Genomic DNA, 8,865 nt, shown 5'->3' with positions numbered 1-8,865 from the left:
TTGAAAATAAGAATTTGTTCTTAACTGACTTGCCTAGTAAAATAAAAATAAATTAATTAAATTAAATTCTCTGGCAACAACTCTGGCGGACATTCCTGCTGTCAGCATGCCAATTGCACACTGTGGCATTGTGTTGTGTGACAAAACTTAATGTCCCCAGCACAAGGTGCACCTGTGTAATGATCATGCAGCTTGTTGATATGCCACACCTGTCAGGTGGATGGATTGTCTTGACAAAGGAGAAATGCTCACTAACAGGGATAGAACATTTCTGGGATCTTTAGTTTCAGCTCATGAAACACAGGACCAACACTTTACATGTTGCTTTTATATTTTTGTTCAGTGTAGTTTCAGGAGTTTATTTTACATAGCTTACATTCTCCTGGTAGTCTGCTGCCACAGGCAACTGCCCAAATAAAGAAAACACCAAGATAAAGCGTCTTAATAGGGCGTTGGGCCACCATGAGCTGCCAAAAACCAAATCAAATGTTATTGGTCACATACACATGGTTAGCAGATGTTAATGTGAGTGTAGCGAAATGCTTGTGCTTCTAGTTCCGACCATAACAACTACATAATACACACAAGTGTAAAGGAATTAATAAGAACATGTACATATAAATATATGGATAAGCGATGGCCGAACGGCATAGGCAAGATGCAGTAGATGGTATAGAGTTTATTTTATATTTATTTCACCTTTATTTAACCAGGTAGGCCAGTTGAGAACAAGTTCTCATTTACAACAGCAACCTGGCCAAGATAAAGCAAAGCAGTGCGACACAAACAACAACAAAGAATTGCACATGGAATAAACAAGCGTACAGTCAATAACACAATTGAAAAAAAAGAAAGTATACATACAGTGTATGCAAATGGCGTGAGGAGGTAAGGCAATAAATAGGCCATAGTATCGAAGTAATTACAGTTTAGCAAATTAACACTGGAGTGATTTATGAGCAGATGATGATGTGCAAGTAGAAAAACTGGTGTTGAAATGAGCAGAAAAGTAAATAAAAACACTATGGGGATGAGGTAGGTAGATTGGATGGGCTATTTACAGATGGGCTATGTACAGCTGCAGTGATCGGTTAGCTGCCCAGATAGCTGATGTTTAAAGTTAGTGAGGGAAATATAAGTCTCCAGCTTCAGCGATTTTTGCAATTCGTTCAAGTCATTGTACAGTATATACATATGAGATGAGTAATGTAGGTTATGTAAACATTTATAAAGTGGCATTGTTTAAAGTGACTAGCGATATTTTTATTACATCCAATTTTTTATTATTAAAGTGGCTAGAGATTTGGGTCAGTATGTTGGCAGCAGCCACTCAATGTTAGTGATGGCTGTTTAACAGTCTGATGGCCTTGAGATAGAAGCTGTTTTTCAGTCTCTCGGTCCCAGCTTTGACGAACCTGTACTGACCTCGCCTTCTGGATGATAGCAGGGTGAACAGGCAGTGGCTTGGGTGGTTGTTGTCCTTGATGATCTTTTTGGCCTTCCTGTGACATCGGGTGGTGTAGGTGTCCTGGAGGGCAGGTAGTTTGCCCCTGGTGATGCATTGTGCAGACCTCACTACCCTCTGGAGAGTCTTACGGTTGTGGGCAGAGCAGTTACCGTACCAGGCGGTGATACAGCCCAACAGGATGCTCTCGATTGTGCATCTGTAAAAGATTGCGAGGGTTTTTGGTGACAAGCCAAATTTATTCAGCCTCCTGAGGTTGAAGAGGCGCTGTTGCGCCTTCTTCACCACACTGTCTGTGTGGATGGACCATTTCAGTTTGTCCGTGATGTGTACGTCCAGGAACTTAAAACTTTTCACCTTCTCCACTACTGTCCCATCGATGTGGATAGGGGGATGCTCCCTCTGCTGTTTCCTGAAGTCCACGATCATCTCCTTTGTTTTGTTGACGTTGAGTGTGAGGTTATTTTCCTGACACCACACTCGGAGGGCACTCACCTCCTCCCTGTAGGCTGTCTCGCGTTGTTGGTAATCAAACCTACCACTGTAGTGTCGTTGTCACGCCCTGACCTTAGAGATCCTTATTTATTCTCTATGTTTGGATAGGTCAGGGTGTGACTCGGGTGGGAGAATCTATGTTTTCTATTCCTTTGTTGTTTTTGCTTAGTGTGGTTCCCAATCAGAGGCAGCTGTCTATCGTTGTCTCTGATTGGGTATCATATATAAGTTGTGATTTTCCGTTTGGGTTTTGTGGGGAGTTACTTTCTGTTTAGCTGTTTTGTTGCCTGACAGAACTGTGCACTTTCGTTTTTTCTACTTTGTTATTTTGTTGCGGTGTTCAGTTTACTAAAAATCATGAACGCCCACCACGCTGTACCTTGGTCTCCTTCTTCAACCCACGAGAGTCATTACAGTCGTCTGCAAACATTACAGTCGTCTGCAAACGGCCACGCAGTCATGGGTGAATAGGGAGTACAGGAGAGGGCTGAGAACACACCCTTGTGGGGCACAGATAGGTTAAGGCAGTGTGATAGCGATTGCGTCGTCTGTGGACCTATTGGGGTGGTAAGCAAATTGGAGTGGGTCTAGGGTGTCAGGTAGGGTGGAGGTAATATGATCATTGACTAGTCTCTCAAAGCACTTCATGATGACGGAAGTGAGTGCTACGGGGCGATAGTCGTTTAGCTTTCTTGGGAACAGCTTTGATGCACCTTGGCATAGATTCTACATGTGTCTGGAACTTCCTGTGGGGAAGCACACCATACTTTCAATCACACGAGGTTGGTGGCACCTTAATTGGAAAGGATCGGCTTGGGGTAATGGCTGGAGCGGAGTAGGTGGAATGATATCAAATACATCAAACACAAAGTTTCTTATGAGAATTCTAACCATCCGTTCTATTGGCCAACGTACAATCACTGGAGAATAAACTGGATGAGCTCCGTTCGAGACTATCCTACAATGGGACATTAAAAACTGTAATATCTTATGTTTCACGAGTCGTGGCTGAATGACGACACAGATAATATACAGTTGGCTGGGTTTTCCGTGCATCGGAAGGACAGAACAGCTACCTCCGGAAAGACGAGGCGTGGGGGGGTCTATTTGTTAATAACAGCTGATGCGCAATGTCTAATATTAAGCTTGTCTCGAGGTATTGCTTGCCTGTGGTAGAGTACCTCATGATAAGCTGTAGACCGCACTATTTTCATCTATATTTTTCATAGACGTCTATTTACCACCACAAACCGATAAGACCATAAGCAAACAAGAAAATGCTCATCCAGGAGCAGCGCTCCTAGTGGCCGGGGACTTTAATGCAGGCAAACTTAAATCTGTTTTACCTCATTTCTAACAGCATGTCAGATGTGCAACCAAAGGAAAAAAACTCTAGACCACCTTTACTCCACACACAGAGACGCGTACAAAGCTCTCCCTCGCCCTCCATTTGGCAAATCTGACCATAATTCTATCCTCCTGATTCCTGCTTACAAGCTAAAACTAAAGCAGGACGTACCAGTGACTCGCTCAATACGGAAGTGGTCAGATGACACGGATGCTAAGCTACAGGACTGTTTTGCTAGCACAGACTGGAATATTTTCCGGGATTCATCCAATTCATACAGGACTAAGATTGAATCCTACTACACCGGCTCTGACGCTCGTCGGATGTGGAAGCGCTTGCAAACTATTACCGACGACAAAGGGAAACCCAGCCGCAAGTTGCCCAGTGACGCGAACCTACTAGACGGGCTAAATGCATTTTATGCTCTTTCGAGGTAAACAACACTGAAGCGTGCATGAGAGCACCAGCTGTTCCGGACAACTGTGTGCCCACGCTCTCCGTAGCCAATGTGAGCAAGACCTTTAATAAACAGGTCAACATTCACAAGTACGCGGAGCCAGACGGAATACCATGACGTGTACTCAGAGCATGTGTGGACCAACTGGCAGGTATCTTCACTGACATTTTCAACCTCTCCCTGACAGAGTCTGTAATACCTACATGTTTCAAGCAGACCACCATAGTCCCTGTGCCCAAGAAAGCGAAAGTAACATGCCTAAATGACTATTGCAACATAGCACTCACGTCGGTAGCCATGAAGTGCTTTGAAAGGCTTGTCAAGGCTCACATCAACACCATCATCCCCGAAACCCTAGACTCACGATAATTTGCATACCGCCCCAACAGATCCACAGATGATGCAATCTCAATCACGCTCCACACTGCTCTTTCCCACCTGAACAAAAGGAACACCTATGTGAGAATGCTGTTCATTTACTACATCGCAGCGTACAAAGCACATCATCAAGCTAAGGACCCTGGGACTAAACTCTTCCCTCAGACCTGGCAATGTGGTGCCAGGACAACAACCTCACTTTCAACGTGAGCAAGACAAAAGGAGCAGATCGTGGATGACATGAAAAGGAGGCCCAAACACGCCCCCAGTCACATCGACAGGACTGTAGTGGAATGGGCCGAGAGTTTCATGTTTCTTGGTGTCCACATCACCAAAAAAAGGGCCTAATATAGTGTATAAAAGGTCATACAATAAGTTTTGTAGGGATTCCTATGTTGTTGATGGAAATAATATTTGTTGGTCCTTAGTGTGTAATGAGGAGCAAACAGACTTTGCACTTGACACACTTGCGCTCCGGTACCGCTTGCCGTGTGGTAGCAGAGAGAACAGTCTATGACTAGCAAAGAGAACAGTCTATGACTAGGAGTCTATGACAATTTTTAGGGCCTTCCTCTGACACCTCCTGGTATAGAGGTCCTGGATGAGAGGAAGCTTGGCCCCAGTGATGCACTGGGCCTTACGCACTACCCTCTGTAGTGCCTTGCAATCGGAGTTCTACAGCTGCACCATCTAGAGCATCGGTTGCATCACTGGCTGGTATGGCAACTGTGAGGCACTACAGAGGGTAGTGCGTACAGCCCAGTAGATCACTGGGGCCAAGCTTCCTGCCATCCAGGACCTATATACTAGGCGGTGTCAGACGAAGGCCCCAAAAATTGTCAAAGACTACAATCGCCTTAGCATTTCACAGTAAGGTTGTATTCAGCGCATGTGAAAAATACAGTTTGATTTGATCACTATACTGAGCGCTTAAAAGGACGTATTTGTAGTTATTTTTTTTTAGCTTTGTTCATGTTTGAGTGAGTGGGAACTAAACAACGAAAATCATCTTGTACAAGGCAGTCAGACGGCAGGGACAGCCAGGCACCTGTAACAAGTGCGTTGAGAGTCGGGAAGCAAATTCAGGTAGTGAGTGTTTTAATAAATAAATGAAACAATAAACACGTAACACAACCAATACACAGACATGAAAACAGAGTAAATAACACCTGAGGAAGGAACCAAGGGGTGTGACAGATATAGAGAACATAATCAAGGAGGTGATGGAGTCCAGGTGAGTGTCATGAGACAGAGTCAATAACACCTGAGGAAGGAACCAAGGGGTGTGACAGATATAGAGAACATAATCAAGGAGGTGATGGAGTCCAGGTGAGTGTCATGAGACAGAGTCAATAACACCTGAGGAAGGAACCAAGGGGTGTGACAGATATAGAGAAGATAATCAAGGAGGTGATGGAGTCCAGGTGAGTGTCATGAGACAGAGTCAATAACACCTGAGGAAGGAACCAAGGGGTGTGACAGATAATCAAGGAGGTGATGGAGTCCAGAGACAAGTCAATAATCAAGGAGGTAATGGAGTCCAGGTGAGTGTCATGAGACAGAGTCAATAACACCTGAGGAAGGAGTCAGATATAGAGAACATAATCTGAGTCATGAGACAGATACCTGAGGACAGGAACCAAGGGGTGTGACAGATATAGAGAACATAATCAAGGAGGTAATGGAGTCCAGGTGAGTGTCATGAGACAGAGTCAATAACACCTGAGGAAGGAACCAAGGGGTGTGACAGATATAGAGAACATAATCAAGGAGGTAATGGAGTCCAGGTGAGTGTCATGAGACAGAGTCAATAACACCTGAGGAAGGAACCAAGGGGTGTGACAGAGAGATAATCAAGGAGGTAATGGAGTCCAGGTGAGTGTCATGAGACAGAGTCAATAACACCTGAGGAAGGAACCAAGGGTGTGACAGATATAGAGAACATAATCAAGGAGGTAATGGAGTCCAGGTGAGTGTCATGAGACAGAGTCAATAACACCTGAGGAAGGAACCAAGGGGTGTGACAGATATAGAGAACATAATCAAGGAGGTAATGGAGTCCAGGTGAGTGTCATGAGACAGAGTCAATAACACCTGAGGAAGGAACCAAGGGGTGTGACAGATATAGAGAACATAATCAAGGAGGTAATGGAGTCCAGGTGAGTGTCATGAGACAGAGTCAATAACACCTGAGGAAGGAACCAAGGGGTGTGACAGATATAGAGGAAGTCCAGGTGAGTGTCATGAGACAGAGTCAATAACACCTGAGGAAGGAACCAGGGTGTGACAGATATAGAGAACATAATCAATAATGGAGTCCAGTGTCATGAGACAGAGTCAATAACACCTGAGGAAGGAACCAAGGGGTGTGACAGATATAGAGAACATAATCAAGGAGGTAATGGAGTCCAGGTGAGTGTCATGAGACAGAGTCAATAACACCTGAGGAAGGAACCAAGGGGTGTGACAGATATAGAGAACATAATCAAGGAGGTATGGAGTCCAGGTGAGTGTCATGAGACAGAGTTAATAACACCTGAGGAAGGAACCAAGGGGTGTGACAGATATAGAGAAGATAATCAAGGAGGTAATGGAGTCCAGGTGAGTGTCATGAGACAGAGTCAATAACACCTGAGGAAGGAACCAAGGGGTGTGACAGATATAGAGAAGATAATCAAGGAGGTAATGGAGTCCAGGTGAGTGTCATGAGACAGAGTCAATAACACCTGAGGAAGGAACCAAGGGGTGACAGTAGAGAACATAATCAGATATAGAGAAGATAATCAAGGAGGTAATGGTCATGAAGTCAATAACACCTCAAGAGGTCACATGAATGACAGTCCAGGTCCAGGTGAGTGTCATGAGACAGAGTCAATAACACCTGAGGAAGGAACCAAGGGGTGTGACAGATATAGAGAAGATAATCAAGGAGGTAATGAGACAGAGTAACACCAGGTGAGTGTCATGAGACAGAGTCAGTGTCATAACAGTCAATAACTGAGGAAGGAACCAAGGGGTGTGACAGATATAGAGAAGATAATCAAGGAGGTAATGGAGTCCAGGTGAGTGTCATGAGACAGAGTCAATAACACCTGAGGAAGGAACCAAGGGGGGTGACAGATATAGAGAACATAATCAAGGAGGTGATGGAGTCCAGGTGAGTGTCATGAGGCGCTGGTGCGCGAGACGATGGTGACAGGTGTGCGGGATAATCAGCAGCCTGATGACCTAGAGGCCGGAGGGGGAGTTGTGTCCAAACGTTTGACTGGTACTCATATATATATATATATATTTTTTAGATTTGTGTTGGATACATCTTAATTTTATTAAATGCTACTAAATGGGGTTAAAGTTAACTGAATGCATTATTATAATATTTTCCAGGTTGTTACAGTGTCTCTCTCCACCATAATATGAAATCCTGGGAAAGCACGATATTCAATTGATTTATTAATACCTTTCTTTAAAACAACAACAATGTAAAACTGGTGCATGACAACGTCTGTCACAATGGCCTCTCCTGCTGTGACAATTCTGCAGAAACATTCCATTTTCATAACATTGAGAGACATCCAAGCATCTCACTAAGATTAAGATAAAATAACATTACAACTATAGTAAAGCAAAAATAGTAAAGACTGAAAAGAAAAGCATTCAACATAAAATGCACATCAAAATAAATTGCTGAATGAATTAAAAAGTATTCCACAATTTCCATTTTCTTGTTTTGACATATCTTTGATCAAAAAAAGGAAAAACTGATTCTTAAGAAAAGTCAGAGTAAAAGTGACAGTGCATGTGACTACCTCAAAAGCTCTTAACTGTCAGACATGGGTAGAGAGTATCACGTATATTGAAGTCACAAACTCATCTCAGTGAGCGTGGTTTGACATAGGACTAATTTGGAGGGATGCTCGACACTAAGACTAAGGATAGAATTTAAATGTAATTTCTGCCACATTTCAGTTGAACATATCAAAGTCTGGATCGAGTAACAGATCATATAACTAACTAACATACATGTGGACAGTTATCATACCAGATATATCATCACGTTTCTGGAGATGACAATTTACTGATAGGTCGCTTTGGAGCTAAAACAGAGAGTTGTTGTTAAAAAAATCCTGTCTAATAATAATAAGAATGAGTTGGAGAGGTATTTAATGTCAGTCACAGGAAAACATGAGGGAGAATATCAAAATGAAATAGACCCCCATTCGAACCATTCCAATACATTTCAATATACTTTACAATATGGAGATGGTAGAAGTTCCTCTGTTGTTACATACTGTACACATTGAATTAGAACTGATGTGAGGCTGGTGCTGGAGTAAAAATCTGCTTTGAAAAGACTTTACAAAGGCTGCGTCTCAAATGGCATCCTATTCCCTATATATAGTGCACTACATAGGGAACACGGAGACAAAAGTAGTCCACTACATAGGGAACACGGAGACAAAAGTAGTGCACTACGTAGGGAACACGGAGACAAAAGTAGTCCACTACGTAGGGAACACGGAGACAAAAGTAGTGCACTACGTAGGGAACACGGAGTCAAAAGTAGTCCACTACATAGGGAACACGGAGTCAAAAGTAGTCCACTACATAGGGAACACAGAGTCAAAAGTAGTCCACTACATAGGGAACACGGAGACAAAAGTAGTGCACTACGTAGGGAACACGGAGACAAAAGTAGTCCACTACATAGGGAACACGGAGACA

The sequence above is a fragment of the Oncorhynchus nerka genome, linkage group LG2, assembly GCF_034236695.1.
Source record: "Oncorhynchus nerka isolate Pitt River linkage group LG2, Oner_Uvic_2.0, whole genome shotgun sequence".
Taxonomy (NCBI): Eukaryota; Metazoa; Chordata; class Actinopteri; order Salmoniformes; family Salmonidae; genus Oncorhynchus; species Oncorhynchus nerka.
The sequence above is the reverse complement of the archived record's forward strand: the minus strand, read 5'-3'. Positions refer to the sequence as shown.